General features: G+C 36.6%; 1 pseudogene; it reads left to right on the forward strand.

The window, feature by feature from the left end:
• The window catches only part of LOC139122837 (bifunctional heparan sulfate N-deacetylase/N-sulfotransferase 1-like), an 82996-nt pseudogene that overhangs the window by 12813 nt on the left and 47169 nt on the right, over nt 1-23014 (forward strand).

The following is a 23014-nucleotide window of genomic DNA, read 5'->3' on the forward strand; positions in this document are numbered from 1 at the left end:
CCTAAATAACATCCTGCTATTAAGTTGCAATTATGGCAACAAATGCCTGGTAAATGTGCGTTCGTGGGGAACCAAGTGTATATCTTTCCACAGCAAATTCAATGTCAAACATGCTGGACTTTGTCAAATACTGTACATGTATCTTTACATGTAGGTGACCATGTGGTTGTACATGTAATAACTTTTCTGATTATACCCAATTTCCGAATGCTATGACAAAGTGTACCAACATATTCTTTTTCAGATCCCAAATGATGTTATTTGTACCAAATGTTAGCAATAGACTACTTTTTCGTGTTTTGCTAGATTAAACGTTTTTGTTTTGTTTTTTGAAAGCATGTTGATACCTGGAAATGAATCAGTCAGATTTGTTCAAACTATGATTGACTGGACAGCATTTTATATCTGATTGTTATATTGTAGTCGGCGCCTCGAAATTGAGAGACTGAAACTTTGGCTCAGACTTTCAACCAGGAAACTTCAAGCACTTCCTTTCGAAATCTAGAATGAAAGTCAGTGGACATCAGACGAAATTGGGTACTAGAAAAATGAATTACTCATATTTACCAACAATTGATATTCAAATTGGCTGCCATCCATGTTTTAACTCTATGGAGGAAACTTTAATTTTCAATTTTCGCAAAAATAAGCCAGTGAAACTTTATTTACTCGATGTGCTTTAATCAAAATGTGCCCAAAGAGTGGTAGACAAAAGAGTATGTAAAAGTTTGAGAGTCTGAATTTCTGTCCGCAAAGCACCTTTCTGTTCACTTCATGCACTTTGATATATTTTAACCATAAATGTAGATATTTAGAAATAATTTAACTCAGATTTGTTCAAAACGTAATGAAATTGAAATACTGTTCTCTCAGTTCATTTGAACATTTGTACTTTTCTACACTGTGAGTTGCTTGCCCATTTTGTGACAAATTGTAGCTGACAGTGCATCTTAACAAACTGTCAGGTATAATATCAAAAAGTCAGTGTAGCAAAGCGTTAGTTTTGAACAGAAGTTACTGATCAATAATTTATGGATTAATTTCGCTTTGCAATGCCATGCATAGACATGGTGGCTTGTCAATTTCAGTGGAAATAATCTGCTGTCATGGTTACAGACATGCAGTCTTAGTATGCCTGTCAAAAACACAAGTTAACTAAAGGTCCGCAGTCATTTGTCATGCATAAAAATGGTTAGGAAGGGTTTAATGATCCCATATTTGAAAGATTACTTCCAGTGATCAGTGCTTTGTTCATTAATCAAGATGAAGTACATACATCTTTCATTTGCAGGAGTCACATGACTTAATGGAAATGCCAAATTTTTAGCTATATCGGGTGTCAAAGACATACATCTTACGGTGCCACTTTATCTTTATACCTTGTCTGTGTGGCTTTCGGGCTTCACTATCTGAAAATTGCAGCTCAGCTTCGCAAAAGTGAGGGTTTTTTGAAACTTTAGAAAAGTGATTTGGTAATTCAGTAGGAGAGGAAGAGGAAAAGGAAAGAGACCCGATCACTGGCATATATTGCATACTGGTTCATGTTACCAAGAAGATATCTAGCACTCAGTGTGATTTCAATTGATGTCATTCACATGTAAAGAATACACTGTATATGTATCAGATTTGTCCTATTTTAAACGCGTGATACATTATAGACCTGCCTTCAACATACATATGTGACAGTTGAATGGGGTCAAAAACATGTTTACTTCAGAAATGATAATATGATATGACTCCAAATGTGCCTTTTCCCTCCATAAAAGTAGTGCCTAGCCTAGACCATGGAATAGAAAACCAGGAAGAAACAATCCAAAATGTGTCTGAACTGGACATGTATGCATAGAGTGGCCCTGGTACATTTAAGTAAAATGCACCTTGAAAATGAAAGAAATAATCTTTTGCCATTCTTATTTGAAATCAAAAATAAAAATCATGCGTTACCATGCAAATTTTCATGTAGAGAAACATTTCTATTTGCAAAAAAACTCCAATATTTGAAAATTCATAATGGCCTCTACATCATACATGTATGTATCTATGGCAAAAGTTAAATTTTTGATTTTCACCAAAAAAAAAGACTTTATTTACTCCACAGACTTCACAGTTAGTTTATACAAGCAGCTGTTCACTGAAGAGTACTGTTGGACTTTATTAGTAAGTGCCTGAATACCTGTCTCAGGTATTGTACACAGTGTTTTCTCTGCATGTTCATTGAAAGGGGCACTTTCTGCCCCAATCATCAAAATTAGGGGGCAGACTTGACATTTTAGGGGGCAGTCACTTTTGATGTGAATTTTGCCTTCCTATGAAGCGCTTCCTAGATATCATTACGGTCGTCACCCAGTTCAGTTGCGTCGTCTATGTCGTATGCAGCACATATGCATAAACATCGACATGATGACGTTTGTCAGCTTTTGATGTGCTCGGCTGCTCTCTATCTTCTGTCTAATTGTCACCTACAAGTTTCCCCGACTCAGGATTTGACATACATGTTCCCTCGGATACGATTCGGTCCGAATTTAGGGGGCTTAAATCCATAAAAATATGCACTGATCCCCATGCGCCGATCAAACGATAGTGTTGCATTGCTACACACGTGCCTACACAATGCTAAATCTCGAATTTTCCCAACTTCCATCATTGATACACACAGTTCGCTGTACTATGCGCTTTGGTCACCCTCATATATCAATATAAGTAGACGTCTTCGCTTGCTGTGTTCTGTGCGCGATTTTCGCGCAGTCAGTGACTTTTTCAGGGCAGACAATGACTCGGAATGCGCAATTTACGCAATCGCGCAGTCGAGAGAAAACCCTGGGTACATGTATAATCTGTGTGATAAATCAATGATTGTGTTAATTTAAAAACTCTGTGAGTTGCAATCCATCTTAGATTGGCAGTGCATGGTCCACACATACACTGGTTGTCTTTACAAAATATGAATCTTGAAAGTGGAAGCTATCCTACAAAAGATAAAACAGAGTAGTATTTCCTGCCCTAAGAAACCACCACTGTCTATCAGCCTAGTAAAAATTACTTGTTGCACTCAACTCCCTGTTATGATCGTCTGTACAATAATCTTGACACTTAATTTTAGAAACAAGCCACAGTGCCTGTGTGAAGGGAGTTTTTCAATGATTGGTTTAACAAACCAATGCACCAGTAAACCTTTAGACTAATAGTATTGGCCAACTTTCAGCCTTTTCCATTTTCTCCCCAATCAATATTCACTGTTCCGGCTCCTTCAAGTCGGCCAGTATTCCCAGAAAATAAAGTAGTTAATGATGTACACATGTAAGTAGCAAATTCTTCTGCTGCAAGATCAAGCTGTATTGCTCCCAGGTGCTTTCATTGTTTATGTGTACCTGTAGAGCAATTTTACAGTCAATGATGAAGAGAAAGCTAACCTTTCTCTCATAAATTAAAGTCACTGAATGATAAATCAGGGATGTTGCTTTGTTGTTGCTACGGTGTTTGATGGCGTGTATGTTGTTTTCAGACCTCACAGACCAACCTGCTTCATTCTTCCTTTGATGGGACAAAAGCTAGAACTTCTGATATAGTGGTAATATTTTTGTGGTAGAAAACAAAATTCTTCTCCCCTCTTGTGTGTATGTTGAAAAACATGTACAAGGCATTGGCCTTGCCAGCACATTGCAATGTTACAATATGCAATGTTGCTATTGAAAAATGAATTCCAATCCAGACTTTTTGTATCAGTTGTAAAGAATATTGGCATGCAAAAGTATCTGTATGTTTGTGTATGTGTTTTTGATGATAAATCCAAAGAGGTGTTTTTTTCCCCCATACCATTTATTTTTTGCAACGTTTTATTTAAGAGACAAACCAACTCATATTTCATATCAATCAGAGTTTTGTTTTGAGCCCCCCTTTAGGTCCCCAAATCCCTACAAATGACCCTCAACATCATTGATATTTTCAACCCACCCCACCTTCCCCACCCCTCTGGAGGTGTTTGTGAATGCAGCCTGAGACAATGTACATGTGTATAGGCAGTATCAACAAGTTTAACAAGGCATGGTGCGTCATTGTTTTCAGCAGTAAAAAAGATGCTGTACTTAACGTACAGAGCAAAAATGTAAAAATGCAGTCAAAATGTGGAAGTTAGAGGTGATAAATCATGATGACCAATGAGATGCTTAAGAAATTTTTTCCGACACTTATCATCAGACTGGTATTAGAATTAATCCTTGTCAATATGTATTGTGTCCAAAGAAAACTTAATTTTTTACCCATCAGCAGATCAGATTTCAGAAATTATTTCCGGTTGGTTCTCTGTAGGGAAACAAAGGAAGCGAATGTGAATGACAAAGTAAATGTACAACAGTAAGGATGAGCATATCTCTTCGTCTGATTTCATTAAATCATTTTGTTGTCCCCAAGATTATAAAATTGGGCAACACTACATGTACGTATGCTTTAAGGGTCAAAGGTCAGCAGAAGTGATGTTGATGGAAAAATGTGCGACTTGGGGATCTTCCCTTTGCAGTTTCAGTCCTCATCTGTCATGCATCTGATGTATGTTTCCGTAGGCTTGAAATGGATATAGTCGTGTATCATTGTGTATGTTTCTTCACTTCCAAATGGTCCCCATGTCCGACAGATATTTGTCATATGGAATCCATGTCAAATGAAAAAAAGCTAATTCTCTCATGAGAGTAATATGTTCTTGCTAAGCACAACATGCCCGGAGAGGGAGAGTGTAATTGGATTGAATACGATGATGAGCTTCTGCTTTTCTCAGATTCAAACACACAGAAAATAGATGAAAATATGATGATTTGTATGTGATGTGAATTGTGTGGCATACTGCATGGCCTCAGATTACAACAAGTTTGATCAACGGAGGCTTTTTGGTGCCTCGATGGAGATACTAAACGCATTTTCAGAACCCAGGGCATTCTAACTATTCAGTAGTCAATTACAAATCTATCGGTAGCTCCTCCAGATAATTTCAGTTCAAGATAATTTCAGATCATTTCAATTCACAGTGACAGTATCCATGTACAGAAATAGTTAACGTGCATTCACCAGTGTAGTATAGTCTTTTAAATTGTCAGGTTGTCATAAACCTCTTGAGTTGTGTACTGTGCCATAAAATAAATCGCATCTCTTAAAACTGAAACACAATTTCCGTTCACTGTTGTATTAAATTTGGCTGATTGAATGAAAAATTTGCAATGAAATCGCATGCAGTGGAGTAGATTATGAAATATAAGATTGCAAAAAAAGCACTATGCCTCGTTTCACAGTAAGTTTCCAAATGAACAAAATTGTTGATTGATGTTGTGTAGAGACATTTCTATTGTTCTGTTTCACGTCATTGCAATGAAACAGGACGTGATGAAATTTATCAAGTCATGTTTCTGTTTTTATCGTTCATATATTGATGCTTTTAAGCTCAGAGTTATATTTTTTTTGTAATTGATTCTGGGCGAATCAGTTTCCCAAATTATTGTGTCTTTCTACATTGATGTTTCATGCACAAGTGAAAGTACCCGAGCAGCATACATCATGTGCAACAATAGATTCGTTATTGCTAAGAAGGTTGAGCTTACCTCTTCACAATTGAAGAATTACCGTCCTCTTTAAATTTCAAAAATCATTGTCCACACAGGAAATTAGTGTCAATAAGCCAAATTGACTAAATGCTAAATTTAAAATCATCAGGACTACATGTACATGGGCATGTATAGGCATATGGGTGCAGGTTGTAGGGTATTTACAAATACCAGATAGGTACATGTATTTATGCCCTTTTCTATGTAAGGCAATATTTACCAGCAAAGTTTGCTGATATGAATATTTACGCATTTTTATTTTTTTTCATTCCTTCTTTATCAATAGGTCCGACCAATATGTAATCTACAAATTTATCACAGTACATGAGTGCAATGGGTAGGGTGTGTGGTTGATATTAGCATACCGCAATCCCACAGTCCTTCTGTGGTTGGAGGAACTGTTGAAAAGACAGTATAAGTATAGCACCTGTTTCAGAAATCACACCGGTCAAAATTCTCCTATGTGATTTGATAATCAATTGCAAGGATGATACAAAGATTTCACATTGGGAATGAAGTTAAAAGTAAACAAACCTACTGCAATGTACATGTGTAGACTGTGAAAGCTTTTAAGTGAGATTGGCGCACCTGCTCAATGACACAGTTCTTTCAGATGTAGAAAGCCCTCGTAAAATATTTCATCTTGTAGATTTCTCTAATGAAATCAATCAGCTTTGAAAGAGCCCTCGGTCATTCTAATTAGCCCTGACAAGCCCTGCAGCTGTTGATTTCGTTCAAGTAATTGCTATTTGCAAAAACCTTTATAGAGAGGGTTTATGCAAGTCTGTTGAACTGTACTATTTAGTATTTTAACGCAGCATTGCATGTACTCAGAGTTTGGGTTTTGCTCTGATTTCTTGAAGCCAAGATAATCATCACAGCTGGTTGTAATGGCTACTTTCACACAAGTCTGGTTGTACAAAATGTCGATTGTAACTCCCTCTCAGTGTCCATAAAATGCTTTAAATATTTTAAGACCTATTTAACCAATCTATCGTATATTTCATACATGTAAATGATTCGCTAAAATTCTGGGGGGCTTTTGAACACATCTATTACAGTTTTCCAGGGCATGGAAAAACAGAGGCCGGACCAATTTACATAACACTGCAAAATTTGTGTTTTCTTTTATTGTGAAAATGTATTCTTTTGTACGGTTATTAACATATGAATAGATTGCTTGGAGAACAGAGGGTAGACCCACCAATCAAAATCCTCTCATTGAGAACCCTGTATTATTTATATAAACAATCTCTGTGTTTGGGATATTAACATCAAGGTATGCCCAAATGACAGTATGAAGATGAAAATATAACAAAAACATTTGTAGTTGAATGCGAATTCTTACACGATAATGAAAATAAGGCTGCCTAAGTTTTCCTTTGATACCGCAATGAGGTGATGTATCTGTCCTAGGCGTGTTTCGATTATTAAATATTGCCTCAAGCCGTGAGCTATCTGTTCCAAATAGCTGATTTTGTTATTTCACTTACAGGTATGAGTACACAAATCAATGGATATTCTGTACACCTCCAGTGTTCTCACATGCATCAGTTAAAGCAGTCCCACCACACATTATTTGTATTCAAATACATGCAACTGCCATTGAGCTATTTCCTAACACATTATTTCTCACAACTATGTTGAAGATATTCAGAGACAAGCTGTCATTCTCCCTTGCAATCTTTCATTTTTTTGACAAATCTTCCATTTGATGCGTTTGCTGCTATTGATCACAACAAAAATTAAAAGCAAGTTCACCAAACACAGAACAGATCTTCCACGTATTGACTGCTTAGCAGTATGGCTTTGGTGTGATATAAAAATGGATTTCATTGATTTGGTAGAGGCGAGGCTGAAAAATGTAAAAAATGGCATTTTTATTCATGGAAAATTGTCACATCTTTCCAATTTGAAACTATTTCTATCATTCTATCTCTCTTCAGCCCCCTGCCTTTCTCTCAAAAGATTGAACCAAAAATGTAATCTTTACACAATCTACTGCAGAAATCAAAAGTTTTGCAATCCAGGACCACATGTGCATTCATGCTTTAAAAAGATAGTAGTGAACTTTTTCCTTCCATCGGTGACCTTTTTCCAATCCAGAAACACAGACTTTTTTCCGCTCAGCTTTTAAAGATTAAAGTAAAGCCTTACTAAAGATGTGTGCTTCAATCAAATGAAAATTAAGCTTATCCCAAATAATCAGACAGCGGAGAGAAAAATCTGTGTATGTTTTCCTACTGCACATTTAGAAAAGTAGCAATTAAGATTTAATCATAGTGCCTGCTATTCAAAAACACCCAGCTAACTCTATAACTGTTTAGATCAGACATATTCCTTTTCACCGGTAAACTCCAACAGCAGTCTATAGAAGATGTCAATTAGGCACTGATTGCATGTACGGTCTTACTTATCGACTGAAATGTGTTTAGTCTTCTAAATACACAGCTGTCAGCGTGTAGGCTTAACTTAAAAAGCATTATAGGAGTTACTCAGACAGTTACCTAGAGACATGAACGTTACCTGAATACATACATGTACGTGAAAAGCAATTCAGTGGCGTTTGCAGCACTCCGATGCTTTTTCCGAAATAAGTTTTCTCTATCCCAGCTCTTCATCAGTGCTTCAACTTCTCTTTGTGAATATTCTACTGATAGTTGGTTTTCCATCAGTCAAGGCGTAATCTTACTGAAATTATCGTCATTTCTCTAGATTGGTAAAATCTGCCCATGAGGGGTTATAATTTGATGTGTCACTGCATTTCCATCATTATTGCTGACAGCAGGCCTGTCGGTAGACTTCAGATTCATATGATTTCTTTCACTTCAGTGTATGTATTTGATCCAGTAAATGTAGGATTCTGAATTTGTAATTGGAGATGTTTTGCCACGAAACATGTACATACATGTCTACTTGATATCATGCTTACTGTATGTACAGGTAGTGAGTCTCTGTTATACCATATTTGATTATTGTCATAGGTATATCTCTATTTTGACAGAACTTATGCAGTCACATGCATGGTAAATTCTAGATGAGGTCCTAGACAAGGTGAAATCCTGTTGTCTGTATTGTGCAGATTCTGTACAGGGAAAAATTTTTAGCCAGCTACATAACATTAACAGCTAGAGAAGTTGCTCAAATACAACAATGTTATTTTTTAACTGGCACAGTGTCGTACTCTATGCTGTGTTCACATTTACAAAAGAAGAAGTTCAGCAAAATTGTCCGGAAGAGAGGAAGTCTGGATTATTGAGATTTCAAGTTTTGACATCAAGGCACAAAACCAAAATTACAACTTTTTCACCTAAAGTTAATGGCAATTACAGGTACATGTTAACAATTTGTGGTTTTATCAATCAGTGACAATGTCACCACAGATGAGGATGATAAAGATATCAACAGGAAAAACCCCTGTCTTATCTGAAAGTTAATCCTTCCTCTCAACCTGCCTTCGTGAAAGGGACAATAAATTCCTTTTTTTCCAATAATACAAATATCTGTGTAATTCCGCTCCCTATGTTGACATATAAAGTACATGTATTCGTCTAACCAGAGACAGTGGTCTTTCACTTCACTGTCTGTGGCCTGACCAAATGTACATGTAATATTTTGTATATGATATCCAACAATAACATTGTACATTGAACACATCCAGTACAGTCTGTGTGGAGAAGTTAGACTCTTGGCATTTTGACACGAATTTTAGTGTTAGAAATGGTATTTCACAAGCAGCACTAAAAATATTGGAAAATACATCAACATGTACAGTATGTACACGCAGCTAATGGAGATTTAAAACCTGTAAGGTTAAAACGCACCTCATGACAGATTTTTGGACTCTCAAACTTTTACTATAATTTTTAGCTCACATTTGGTATACCAATGTGAGGTAATCGTATAAGCTGAATCAGTTCATTTGCATGCCATTTGCATGTCTGTATGTATGTATGTATGTACGTATGTATGTATGTATGTATGTATGTATGTATGTCCGTCCACATCAAAAACAGCTAAACGGCAGAACCTACTGTCTTAGTATTTGGTGTACAGGTGCACCTAGGGGTGGAGATGTGAATTTGTTCAAATGAACTTGTCAGAGTCAAAATATGCAAATGAGGGGGAAAAAAGGAAAAACCCTGCAAATTGCTAAAACTCTGTAACCGTTGGTCAGATAGGGTTGAAACTTGTTGTGCAGGTTCCTTTAGGTATTCTAAAGCAGATGTGTAGAATTTAGGATGAAATTTGCATGTTTCTATTTTTCAGGTAATTTTTTCAGTTTTTAGTCAAAAAATGTTTAATTCTGAAACCACTCATCTGATTGCTCTGTGCAGTTCATAAAAGATGTTCCTACATGTTCCTCAGGATGACATCAGACAAGTGTATACAAATTGAATTGAAATTTTTATATTTGTAATTTATTTTCAACTGCACTGTGCAGTTAATAAAAGAGTACAACATAATTGCTATAACACTAACCCATCTCTCTACATTGGATTTTAATCAGATTGTGCAGATAATGAAACCTCAATTTGTCTTCCTTGACAGGCTTTGCCATTCATAACACTTGCCAACCCGTTTTGCCAGGTGTAGAGATCAAAGACCGTAAGATCATGTGCCACCATGCGGATTGAAAATTTCCCACAATGTTTATTTTCTGACACCTGCCTATGATTCATTCCACTCCAATGGAACTTGTCAGCAGTTACTACAAGACCCTTGATGAGTCATGGATTTGAAGTATATCCAAGAATGCCAGACAATTTAAATCTCACTGAGCCAAACCCATATAAAAATCCTATTATCCCTTCCGTATGCATTTTCCCCATGATATATTATTCTCACGTATCTCGTTTTCCGTCAGTGATTCTCACAATAACACATTATAGCCTTCTTTCAGTCTTTTTCCGTCAGGTGATAAATTTATCTATTGAGTCAGTGTCAAAATTTTGACAACCTTAGCCAATCAGTAGAAACAAACAGGTTGATGAAAGAGAAGAAGAAAGCTTTACCACGAATGTTGCATGTGTGCCTTTTCCTTCAAATTCAACTCAGGATCACCTATGCTAGATGGTTGACAGACACTTGTGCAGTTGTAGCCTCAAATTTTACTTTAATCTAGCTGTGAAAAATTTAAAGCAAGTGTCAAGCCAAGCATTCAGCATTCATCTGTATGTTTGGGAAAAATCCACTGTGTACTGAACAGTCAACTCATGCCCATAGTTCTCGTCCCACATATGTGCCATGCACAAGCAAAGTATACGACTGGCTGTGACATCAATCTGAACAAGCTTAAATTACAGATGAACTGCCAATAATCTACCTATGTGTATTTTCTTGATATATTTATAATTAGCTATTTTACCTATGAAAAACAGAAACTAGATGTATTTAATGAAACAAATTAAAAACAAATTGGTTGACTATGGAAATAATAAACATATGCAAATTTTATAAATACAATGGGATTCTTAATGTGATTGAGATCATAAATTTAATGAGGGTGTAAAAAATGCTTATCAAGTTTGACATGTGCAGCCTACATAAATAGATATTCACGCATAGTGTACAAATGCCATGGTATAATGCAGCTATAAAAAAATGACCATTTGTCATTTTGATTATTACAACTTCCTGTTTTTAGAATCATACCATGGTATACATGTATGCAGCAATTAAAAAATGATCATTTGTCATTTTGATGGTTACAACTTCCTGTTTGAGATCGAAACAAAGGAATTAGTACATACATGTAGTTTAGGTCATCAGATTTTACAGGATTTGACAGGAGATACTAGTAGTAGGGGCAGTCAGAAAAGAGGATAGGGAATTTGTTTCCACTTTTGATTCAGAGATTTTACATACCCTATTTTTATAGCAGTCAGAGCATGAAAGGTGTTTCTATGGAATTCCAAGTTTCAATCACGTGCCAGTCACTTGCATGTTTGTTTTGCCCCATTATGGAGGCTAAAAAACTTTATAAAAGTAAGCTATCTGCAGATATATTTTCAGCAATAACCTCCACTGCAGACGACTTGGTATACATGAGATTTGGGTACCATGCACAATATAATAGCAGCAAGTGCAATATGGAGCGAATTGTACCCATTTGAGTGTATACCTACATCTGCCCAGGGGGGGTTATTGCCACTATATTGTATCAATATTTGTGTTTATGGCAGTTTAAACCTGTTACGCTGGTAGTTTTAGCATGAAACAAGGGAGAAAGCAGAATCTGTCGTACTGGCTATCGTCATCATACTGAAATTCGGCACCTGGGGGACTGAGCATGTTGATGTGAAGGATGCATAGAACACATACTAGTATTCCTATAGCAGTGGAAGTGATGTACCGGTAGACGCCAAGTGATGACGCTGATTTGGCCAAGAGCAAGCCAACTGCTCTAATACAACAGTTCTAACATTCTAAACGTCTACTGTGTTTAGTTTTAACACCAATTTGTCCTGCTATCAAAATGCTCTCTCTCTCTGTCTGCATTCAGTTTCTGTGCTAGTTGAGGGGCCCATTTTAGCACAGGTAAAAGCATTTTACAATGGCCAGCGTGTGCTCTCGTCCAATCACAATGGCCAGTATGAGCTCTCATCCAATCATAACGACGCATTGCCGTGACTGACACGCTGATATAATATAATTTCTATTTTTTCCCACCCTTGGAAAGAATTATTTTGTAAAAGATATGTTTGAATTGGAATGTATGAACAGTAAAAGTACAACTTGAGGGGTATTTTGAAATTTACGAGGGATTCTTTTTGAATGGATGAGAAAATATCAAGCTAAATTTAGGAAGACAAATGACAGTTTGTAGACAGCCTGGCTAGAAATCCCTCAGAGGAACAAACATTCTGAAAAAAAATTGAAATTGATTTTGAGATTTTGAGATTAAGCTAATTCTCATTATATGATATAAGCTGATTCCTTGTCACATCAGGTAATTAGCGATCTCTCACCAGGATCTTGTTATTCATCCCCAAACAGGATATTCAGAAACTTGTTTTATGTTCACGACATCTAACATTTGAAGCATGATGTCATAGTATGCATTTTCTCTGTTGAGGGGGAGCCCCTTTATATACATGTATGGTATAATGAATTAATTTTGTTGAAGCAAGAAAATGAAATGGTAATGATACATTATCTAAAATGAATGGCACATCTGAGAAACACCAGTCTCAATTCTCATTGTATAACAGTAAGGTTCTCTTAAGGGGCTCTCCTGTACCTCTGCGGTGAACTAGACCCCTTAGGGTTATGTTGATTGGTAAAATTGCTGTATGCTGGCCCACTGTTCTTCAGTCTTGCCGAATGGGTGTTCAGAAGTCACACATGGAAGACTTTATTAATTCACAGTGAGTCGTGTGGTTTCTTTCATGGAATCTGAGATTAAAAGATCCTTCCTGCTTTTTAATAGCAGCAAGGCCAGGAATATAATTCATACCAACTGACTGCAAAGGGGAAACCCCAACATGCTGTGTAGACCGGTTATCAATCAAATCGGTCACGCTGGGTGGCATTTTATTGATTTCAATTGATTGCAAGAGTGTAGAAACCCTGTAGTTTATCGACAGCCTGCTGACTAAATACAGACCTTACGCTGTGTTTGCTGGTTTGTTATTTCAGTACTCCTCAACAACAAAGAAATTATTTGAAGGTTGTATTACATTACAAATTTCTCATAAGGACCTTCACAATTTGTAAGTAGAGAGGATATTGAAAAATTAGGGTTGTAATCACATGTTCTATTTTTACCGCCGACATGAAAAAATGAAAGTGATCAAGAGCAAAGATGATATATTGCACAGAAAAGTAATATATCACATATACGAGCAATTAGTAGTGTTCCCTGTAGGTATTTATCGAACAGTCTAGTGGATGCAATATTGGCATTTAAATTGAAACAGGAATGTCGAGGCATTCTCATGGCATTTTATCTCCTGATTTGAAATTCCACTCGACAGTTCCATGTAATTTTTTTCCTGGTCATTTGGAATTCCATTTTATGTATGAATATTTCCTGAAACGTTTGTTTCACTTCCCCATTTTCTTCTTTCAGGTGTCGTGACTGGAAGACGTGGAAGCCATATGCACATGTACACTTCACATACACCATAGTGCCATCGCCTGAAAGTAGCAAATGCATTTTACAAAGATACCGTTGCAACGAGAGTGACGTCTCGAAGCTGAAAGGTTCAGTCATAACAGTGAAAGGTGCGTATCAAGGAACTTTAATTTTAATAACTTTAAACTGTAAAGAGTACAGAAGACAAACAAACAATGATTAGGAAATAGAGTTTAGAGATTTACAATGTGTAAATATGACTACATATAAACTGTGATAACAATGCCCTGTGTGTGAAGTGTCAGGCCTGCAAATACAAGACGTTTTGTACCCTTCTATCTTTACATGCATACAAACACATACACACACCAGGTATGTGTATCTGCACACTCACCGTATACACACACAGACACACATAGACAAACACAGAATTCAGCCATGTGTTTATGTATGTTCAGGCATGAGTAAGACGGTCAATTACACCCTTGTGGATTTTTCTTGTCAGTTCAGAATAGTGTCATAGCCGGCGTCATAGCCTTGTATCTCTTCCTTGTCAGAGTAGTGTCATAGCCAGTCTGACAGTGACCAGTCAGCAGTGAGCAATTATAGCATTGTAGGTAGCAATATGCCTTAAAGCGTATCCCCCACATGTAGTGGCTCTCCCCATTGCCAAGTGAACTTACGACAGAATTGCTCACTCTCTGGATGTTCAGAGTTTATGTGAAATTAAAAGCTAAAACCGCGCACAACACGCATCATTGTACTTGTGTATTAACTAGTATGTGTATCTGATACGTATATGTCCATGTATGCATGCAATTACGACACAGATGAGAGAACATGTAATGTAAATTATGCAAGTACTGTACAGACAGATTTAAGGAAAGGCATTGGATTTAAGGAAAGGGATTGGAGATGTTAAACTGGTATTGATGCTCGCCATTATAATGATACTGGAAAGCGAAGTAAAATTAAGTTGAAGAGATGGGATTAGACTTACTCCAAGACTGTAAAGATACAAACGTGAGTGACACACTGGGAACGTGTCTGAGACACAATCCAAATCGTACGTCTTGTACATTTTCATAAACACCCTCTGGTTATACAATGTCTGTTTTCATCCTCATACTTTCTGAAAGTCCTACACGGAGGGTCTATTCATATCAACTCAGATTGTGTCTGCCAATGCTGTGTGGCTTCCCATTGAATTCTATCGAACACACACTGGTTGGTAGTATCACCAATCTTAGCAAACTGTACAGCGTCCAAGATGTTGTACATATAAAAATATGTGGAAGCTCCGTGCAGCGCCCTTTGGTTATTTATCTGGTAAAACGAAAGATAGCACATAATCATATCATCTTTGATGTGAGTAAGGAAGACAGCAAGACTCAAAGAAGGCGACACAAGAGAGCGAAAGTTAGCTTTTCAAAATCAGGATAATGAAGTAATGCACACCATGGTAATATGCAGTGAGTATGTAAAAGTATTAAAACACATTTATATTTTAGAAGAGCTTTTAGGAACTAGCCCTAATTTTATTGCATAGTTTGATTGAATTTTATGAAAGGACTCTGCAGGTCGCTGTGAACCGCTGCTGATGCAGTGTGCCCACTCATAAATCTAATGTATAATTACGATGTTATTAGGAAACTCTCCCGGGATCAATGATTAATGGATTATGCCTTAGGTCAAAATATCTCCTTAGCTGACCTTCCCAACATTGCTAAAATCCTGGAATTATCAAAGTGTAGATCTGGGAAAAAGTTGTTTCGGCTGAACTGTATGGCCAATTATTGTACATACAGACATTGGAAATATACTATGACAGCTTTGTAGAGTTGATTAGCCAAACGAGATATCTCTGAGGAGTACACAGCCCATTATACAATTTAGTTTGTTTGTTCATAGCCTTAAAAAGGACACAAATTAGGTTGAGGGTAAAGGGGTCTTTTAATTATTGACAGTCAGTACAGGATGTGATGAACTATGGAAAAAACTGTCGAGTGAATTTGATACACACTTTCAGATATCAGTTTCTACTATGGTTTCACTGTCAAATTGTAGGGTTTCTGTAATGTCAACATTTTGCAACTGATTATTCTTCTGAGGCAACAAAATTCTTAAATACTTACTCATGCAAAAGTCAAGGAAACTTTGAAAATCAAGTGATAAGGTTGTGTGCTTTAATATCTTGCAACTTTTTTCATGGCAGAATAATTTGGGATGAAAGTCTACCAATGTTTGAAGTTTTGAATGTACTGCCATTTACCAGTGAAATTGTACATTTCAATTGTTGATTATCTAGAGTAGGTATTGAATATACTGAAAAACCACCCATTGGCAACTGACCAATCACAACCAATCGCAACACTTCATTCTTGGGTTTCACCTAACGATTGCGTCATCGGTAAGGTTACAGTCCTACAGCTGTAGAGTTTTTCTAAATATGTGAAAGCCCTGTTGTGCTTTCTCTGTTGATCTTCCCGCCATCTGATGCATTTCAATGAAGTCCATCCCTACTACAATTTGCAAAATGTTTTGATCTGTGGCTTTGAAATTTTAAAGTAGAGTTAGTCTATACAAGAAGATCCTCGCTTTCAGGACTTCATTCTATATAGAAGCTTGTGTCTCTCTATTACTAGTATATAAGCTTTTATGTCTCTCTCTGAGATATTTTATTAGGTAATAGCACTAAAATGTGCAGCAGTGATGCATGTCAAGGTACATCTCTCACTTTGGTTTTTACGGTTTCCATGTAGATAAGGCAATATACATTTAATACAATATTAGAATTATCGGCAGGGTATCGATCACAAACGCTACAAGGTACACAGATCCATTCCTAAACATGGCTGGTCAGTCAGCCAGTACTGTTAGCATTGTATGCCTTGTGCATGTAACAGGCTTAGTACTTTAGACATACACTTAACAGGTGTTCATTGAAGTTAGTCTGTATAGATATGTATACTGTACACACTCATTAACCATGATTCAATATGTTGATATGTAAACAGAGCACTCATGGATGGGTGAGTTTTTGGGAACTAAAAGGGTTGAAGACAAATTGACTTGGTTTGACTTGAATGATTTATCCATTAATTGCCTGTTCATGTTTCTAAATTGCATTATTTGAAGACAGCAAAAGCAAGAAAATTTCTCATGAGATATGGTAATTATTAAGAGTTTTTTAAAATATCAGATTGGTAAAATATATGATATACATGTAGGTTCTCACAGTATATATCAATAACATTGTCATAGGTAGATCAGCAGGTATGGAGAATCGCAAATGTGAATATTGAAGTAACTATCAGGCAGACATACATCCATATTTACAACATTGGAAAGAATTTTTTGTGTAAAAGGTATGTTTGAACTGGAGTGTTATGAATAGTAAAGACACAACTTGAGGGGTATTTTGAAATTCACGAGGGATTCTTTTTGAATGGATGTGAAAATATCAAGGTAAGTTTAGGAAGACAAATGATCAGTTTGTAGACAGCCTGGCTAGAAATCCCTCAGAGGACACAAACATTCTGAAAAAAAAAAATTTAGAAATTGATTTTGAGATTTTGAGATTAAGCTAATTCTCATTATATGATATAAGCTGATACATTGTCAGGTAATTAGCTATCTTTCAATATGGCCGCCACAAAGTCTGATTGGTAAATTACCTGGTGTGCGCACATATGTACATTCCATTAGACAGGGCAAAATGTGTCTCAATATCCGTGTTCGTGTAAGGATGTTGTCTCGTGTCGTATAATTGTGTTCTGCAAATCTGTGACCAGGTAAGATGCAATACCCGATCCTTCCTATGTGCTCTTAATACACTTGTCATTCGCTAGTCTTGGTCATAATGCTGTATTCAGCCGTTGAAATTCCAGGGCTTCGGATCATTAGACTGGCCAACCTTGTCAATTAATACGACATCAGATCCACATGTACAGGATGATTGCATTGTCTTCAGGAACATATACTCAAAGGTTGTATAGTCACATCGCAGTTTAACGAGACCAAGCGTTACGTTTATACTGGTAGCTATTAACCATCCATCCTTCTGCTGCAACTTTTGCATTTTTTTCTCTTTGTAAAATAATTTTTTTCTCACTCTATTCCCAAAGTCATGTCAGAATTTGAGTGTTCAACTTTAAGGACACAGTCCATATGTATGTTATTTCAATATTGTTGACCACTGAATTTTTAGTGCAGACTGAAATTCATAATGTTAAATATAACATAATTGTTAATACTTTGTGCAGCATACTTCAGGGAGGAGAATAAGAAAAGAGGTAGGGTAAGGTAGAACATGCCTTGGTCACAGATATTTGGACTCTCAAACTTTTACAATTCTTTTCTGATCTACCACGTGTGGGGTTTCACTTTAAAGCTCTTGGAGCAAGAATTTGTCACTGACTTATTTTTTGAAAAAAAAAAAATTTCCCCGTAGAGTTAACACAGGGATGGTGGCCATTTTGAATTTCAAATATCTGTAAATGTGAGATAATTTGTTTCTCTAGTACCAAACTTTGTGACCCATGATTTCTATTCTTGATACGGTAAAGAGATTGGTTGAAAGTTTCATGGAGGAAAGTTTGAGCAAAATTTTCAGTCTTTCACTTTTGAGGCGCGTACTACCTTGGTAAAACAAACACATAAATTCTTAACAGGAAAATTCCTTAAAAAATGCATCTTTCTATATTTCCACTTTAAAATTTATTAGTTATCATAACATTGCTGGTATTTTAAGAGCCAAGCTAATTGTACATTCCCAGAATATGATTTATCTATCAAGATAATTTAGAAGGACTGCAAAACTCCTAAATCATATTTCCAACTGTAAAATTTATTTCTTGGAATTCAAGTCATTGTACAGTTCCTTTTGCCATCACTGTGCTCCGAAAACCAAATTATGGCATGCCTCCAACATTCAAATATGCTTGAAATCTGGGAAATTTTATATATTTTCATGCTCTGATGCAGAATTGACGCAATGAATTTTCCAAGTGCACTGTATTCCTAAACTGACTGTGCAAATCTTATTTAAATGCACTCTACTTTCACATTTAAGTCTGGTGCATTACTACACTTTTCTACTTGATATTCAACTATGAAAATCACAATAATTTTATGTCTCATATTCTAAAGTCAATGACACAAGTGTATTTTTTACCAAAAATGTAAACTTTTTATTTATCCTGCTTGTGTGCGTGTTGGAATATGGATGAAACGCTTATGTTAGAAGTTGATATTGAATTATGTAGTCAAATGACAAACATATTTTTAGAATATACCAGAGCTCAGCCTAACAGTGCCAAGAAAGGGTCTGTATTACAAGTTACCAATACCATTAGTGGCATATACTGTGCAGAAAATTTCAAATCAATAAACCTTTTAATGATTCTTTCAGGCTGAAAGAAGTTTCTGTCTGAATTTTTTTTCTTGAGATATTGGATTGCGGGTGGCTTTGTCTGATGTCATTAGATAATCAGCAACCAGACCTGTACTGGGGATACTCCAAGCTGAAAGTAATGTTCTCAAAAATGTTTTCAAGAAATTCTTTCAACCAAGGGGATTGCATTTCAATGGTTTCGTTAATTTGAAGATTAAAATGTCCTTTACTATGGATGCTGAGAAGAGATGAGACATGAGGACAGTTCTCACAGGAGAAGAATTACCTGCATAACTAACATTCATTGTGCTGTGAGATACCGCATACGCTGCAAGACTACGGAGACACAATCCGCATCTGATAGTATTGAGTGTAGTGTTACTGTTAATCTCATAATCTCATTGCTGAGCGATGTGGATTGGATGAAATCCGGTTTCCGTGTCAATGCTCGGAGCCTCTGCCGCAGGATCTCCTTTCTGCCATATCTAATGTACCACCTCTGTACAGCCAGTCATAATCCCTCACATTCCCCCCCTCATACTCCCCCCCCCCCAGTTTTCAAAATAATAAATTAATAAAGTACATTTAATTTGTAAGTTTGGGAAGATAGTGAGTGAATTCAGACCACGTTTTTTTCCACAATCGGTTGCACACGCCAGATTCTTATTGAGCACAGTGTGAGCCAGGGAATAAAAGGAAAGAGATGTAATTGAAAAAATGCGTACTGATGCTTAGCTGTATCAATTGCCGTAACCAGAGGAGGCGGTAACCATGGCAACTTGAACATAGCTGCAAAAAGCCAACGGAATGTAGGCATTCAATTTGAACAAAAGCAAACAGTCACCAGTGATGTTCTTATAGTTGTTGTCATTTTTTGGCTGCCAAGATTTATGAAACTCTTTTAACAAATTTGCCCCAAGTACCGTTCATACATCAGCATGTAGCCACTGGTTTTCACGTCAGAGCTTGCTTAGGTCGTATTTCAATTTGTACAGGGAGATTTACAGCAGATACATGTTGAGTCGACGTAACCCATGAACCTCTTCAAACATTATTTTCCCTGTGTGTTGTCATGGCGAAATGTCATTGAGGGCAGCTTAATTTGTCCATGATTGAAAACACGATTAGTTTCCACAATTGAAGCACTGGTATTATGCAGCACACCCCGTGAAGTGCTGAACCATTGGCATTTTCAGAGATGAATTGTGTTGACTGTCATTTCTTGCTCATCTGCGTTCCCTTAGATAATCAAGCTCATTCTGTTCCTACGAGTTTCTGCTCTTTGGCAAATCTTTCAAGGAGAGTGGTAGCTCTGAAGGATCGATAGTGATGGAACGTAGATTTTCCCCAGGGATATCAACAGTAGTTTCGCTATTTTAGAAGTATTCTTGCATATATATCAATGAAACATTTATTAACATCTTACAATATTTACATCTTTCAGAAAGATAAGCCATTATAATATTAGCTAATGCGTCTTCTATGTGTAACCCCCACCCACCCCCCACCCCCATTCCAGTACAGCTATTTGTGATAGTTATATAGGAGGTTTTTGGCATTTCAGTATTCTAGAACTAGTGTTTTGGAACCTAAATGCTTGGGAAATTTGGGACCAACTGTAACAAACCCCATTTTCAGCAACATATACATCATGTATATGATGTAATTTACACTTTGGGATGTGCGCGTGGTATTTTATATTGTCCTCCAAAAAATTTGGGATCTCTCGTAAAGGTCTGAAGTCACAGCAATGATTGAGAGACTTCATAATGACCCTCATGACACGCAGCTTTCTCATGTAATGTCCCTATAGGAAATTGAAAGCTTAAAACTGCGAAGGATTGTTAAAATTATTGGATTTGTGATGTATCACTGTCGTGTTGATAAAATGTCATTGATGCGATAAATCTCTGGTTTTATGGCTGTCTTTTTCATTGTCTCTCAGACTTGAGAGTGTATTCATGACGGAATATTGCGTTTTTTCTCAGCTGCTTATCAAAGTGATAGTAATCATAAAAACTGAGGCTGTGGAAGACCCATGAATCATTGTAAACTTGGTTATTTTAGCCGGAGATAGTTAAGTTAAACAGCTCACTATTAATGAGATACATTTCCAACAACGTACAAATCAGTTACTTATGCCTGCATTGAAGAAAGAGGAAAAGTGGTAATTCCAAATCTACAGTTTTTAAAAAATTGAAAAGGTTTTGCATCAAGTCAATGCACACATATATAATCCTGCTTCATTGTAATGTTGAAGACAACGCAGAATTTGTTTTTGAATCAGTAAATGTAAAGGTAGAAAACCCCTCAGGGACAGATATTCAGACTCCCAAATTTTTACAATTCTTTTCTGATCTACCACTTTTGGGGGCTCATTTTAAAACTCTTGGAGACAGAAACATTTTTAATTTCTCAGTTTTTATAATCGGAAAATTTTATTTTAACCTAAGGCCTATAGAGTTAACACAAGGATGGGGCCTATTTTGAATTTCAAATAGCGTTATTATTAGGCAATTCGCTTCTTTAATTCAAACTTTGCACAGTGACCCCTAAATTTTTATCCCTGATTTGGTAAGAGAATAGTTGAAAGTTTCATAGAAGAAAGTTTGAACAAACTGTTAGTCTTTCACTTTCAAGGCGCGTACTACCTATATACCTATTTGTATACACCTCAAGAACACAATCACATTGGAGGAAAAAATTTGTCTACAGAGATATCAGTCCTTGTTTAAAATGTCTCATTAATGTCCGCATGGTTTTACAACAAAACATTCCAGCAGTTTTTCTCTCAACAAATTTTTGACTAAAAGCCTCAAGGCATTAAGGAATTTAAGTTAACTGTAGTCCGGAATAAGAATTCACCATTCTGATTCATTTTTTCCTCATAGTAGTCCTCAATCAAGAAGGTATAAATTGTTGAGTCAATAGTACCGTTTCCTCTGCCAGCCAAGAATGCAGGTGGTTTTTAAGAGTCCAAATAAAAAAAAGGCAAACTCACAAAGTAGCCATGATGTCTTCGTGCTCTCAAATATCCCTGTTCCATTCTCCCTTTTCATGATATCAGTCTTTGTGTCTCACTCCCATTCGTGTCTCTTTCCCCCACACCCCATTTTTCACAAATTCTTATGCACTGAACAGGTCAAGTATCGTCACTTTTCAGCAAACTTTAACTTTCTTCCAAACATTCTGTATTCTAATTGCACTAAGAAATGACATCATAGCGTACACTAAGTTGGCGCCAGTCATTTATTCTTGAACGTCTACTTCAATCCTGAACTATGCATGCAGATCTTGTCTGCTTCTAGTTCCAATTCTATAGATTGTCTGCCGATAGCTGTGTTCAAAAGCCAAGGCTGATGGGCGTTGCTCACAGGTAGTATCCGATATATCGTATCGTAATGCCGGAACATATTGCTCATAAAATAATACCATCGGATAATAGGCGTAGCCGTCATTCTTCTTCCAGAATATCTCCTAAAGTTTTATGAACATGACCAGTGTAGTAACAAGTATATTTAATGCCATGTCTGTGTTTTTTGCAACACCTTGTTCAGGTAATTGTGGTTACCTAGAGAAGTTACAAAGGAAGATAAGACAAGTGTTTAAGTCGTGATCCTCGAACATTGTCCAGAGCTTTTCTTTCGGCCACACATTAGGATTTTCTTTCAGGGATAATCTATTTTGTTTGAGCATAGGTTAGGTAACCAACACAAAACTGCCAAAGGTCTTTAAAGATTTCATTCAAAATTTTTATCAAGAATATACACATATGTGCGTGCACATTTATTTTATTTCGGTTACAACATGGGCTATCCAGTGATCATAGCAAGCTCTCTTGGTCTTTTTTTCGGCTTCAAGCTAAATATCAGCCCTTCACTGTCAAGTAGCAGGCTTTGAGAATTCCCTCAAAGAAAGAATGCGGTTTGTTGCCACAGTAAAGGGTATGGCTTT

The sequence above is a fragment of the Ptychodera flava genome, chromosome 22, assembly GCF_041260155.1.
Source record: "Ptychodera flava strain L36383 chromosome 22, AS_Pfla_20210202, whole genome shotgun sequence".
Lineage (NCBI taxonomy): Eukaryota > Metazoa > Hemichordata > Enteropneusta > Ptychoderidae > Ptychodera > Ptychodera flava.